Source organism: Etheostoma spectabile, chromosome 1, assembly GCF_008692095.1.
Source record: "Etheostoma spectabile isolate EspeVRDwgs_2016 chromosome 1, UIUC_Espe_1.0, whole genome shotgun sequence".
Lineage (NCBI taxonomy): Eukaryota > Metazoa > Chordata > Actinopteri > Perciformes > Percidae > Etheostoma > Etheostoma spectabile.
Window position 1 is genome coordinate 15,914,607 of NC_045733.1, and position 1,434 is coordinate 15,916,040.

The following is a 1,434-nucleotide window of genomic DNA, read 5'->3' on the forward strand; positions in this document are numbered from 1 at the left end:
AAGGACTGATTACGACCAGAGATCCTGCTTCATGGCATCCCAAGCAAAACCAGAATGTTATAGTAGTAATATTTAGACATGTTCTTTTAAACATTTGCAAACCTCTTTGTAGCTTGTGTTTACAGGGGAGAGCCTAACCTGTCAGCTGTGTTGTTGATGCCTTGAGAGAATAAAGGAAATGACTCAGAGATTTCCGTAAAGCAGTATCTCTGGCCGTATGATGTGAATGACGTCTACAGCAACAGCAACGGGTTGCTGTGCTTTGGTGGCCACAATGTTGAATGTCAACAAGAAGCTGCTTGCCGTCGCTTCTCTATCGTCATTGTGTTAAACCTGCCAATGGATGGTGGATGAATGGGGGATAAGCCAATTTGTGATTGGTTCTCGCAAAATTGTGAACGGAAGCAGGATAGATAAATGTACAGATTTCCAGACCAAGCTGCAGGGTGAAATTGAATTGCCGGCAAAGTGGGCGAGGTTTACCCAGTCTACCAAAGAAATTTAGTTATTCTGCACTCATCTGCGGAAGTGGAATTCTGGTGGAACTGCAAACAGTTCACAAGTATCAAGAGAGTGGAAGTTCTTCCTTTATTAGAAATTCTTTGGATGGATATTGTGTATTAAAATGTGAGGATTTGCATTCATTTCGAACTTTGAGACAGCTTGTCATATAATCATGCTTATACCAAGTTCAATATGGGTAACTTTTTAAGCAACAGTTGTTTCTTTCAGCTTAGTTTCTTTGCACAGAAAATTATTTTTGATGTAAAAAAATTTAGTAAATCAGATTTGTTTCTTTTCCAAAATGGATGTATACAGATCTGGAAAAAAGTCAAACATTAACTAAAAATAATTCACATTTTCATTGCCATCTTTACTGCTTCCTTTAATGCTTTAATCGTATAATCATTAATTAATAAAACAGTGAGCGAGCTTTTCCTGAAGGAAAGGCAGGCGGCTTTTTGAGCATCTGCAGCTCTAACGTGATGTCCGAGCCTACAGAGGGTGCACGTGGTAGGTTACAGCACATTCAGCTGAACTGACTGAACCTCTGCTGCAGTTAGAAGCTGAGTCAGCAGCCTTTGTGTGTGTGTGTGTGTGTGTGTGTGTGACTTTACTACTTAAAAAAAACAGGAAACAACCCACAGGGCATGATATCCAATTAGTGTGAGTGCAAAACATTATAATGCATATGCATGGCCTTAACACTTGTTCTGCTCTTGTTGTTTCATTTACGTTAATTAAAAGTGGACGGAAATCTTCTGATTCAAGTTAATGACCGGCTTACAATCTCCCACATTTGCTATTGGAGGATTAGACTGACAAATCACAATGGTCCTAGTGTAGGCCTATCTAATATCTGAAAGAACAGAAAATATTTATTCATATATTAAGCTATTTTAACGTGACATTTTGGGGGGGGGGGGGGGGGGG

At 39.5% G+C, this 1,434-nt stretch overlaps 2 protein-coding genes across 3 annotated transcripts in view; one reads left to right on the forward strand and one right to left on the reverse strand.

Moving 5' to 3' along the window:
- pir (pirin) overlaps nucleotides 1-1,434 on the reverse strand; it is a 17,941-nt gene that overhangs the window by 8,121 nt on the left and 8,386 nt on the right. The gene's annotated exons all lie outside the window — the stretch shown is intronic.
- Nucleotides 243-1,434, forward strand: part of il1fma (interleukin-1 family member A) — a 22,328-nt gene continuing 21,136 nt past the window's right edge. The window contains exon 1 of the mRNA XM_032502871.1: nucleotides 243-251. The gene's annotated coding sequence lies outside the window, so the exon portion shown is untranslated. The remainder of the gene's footprint in view (nucleotides 252-1,434) is intronic.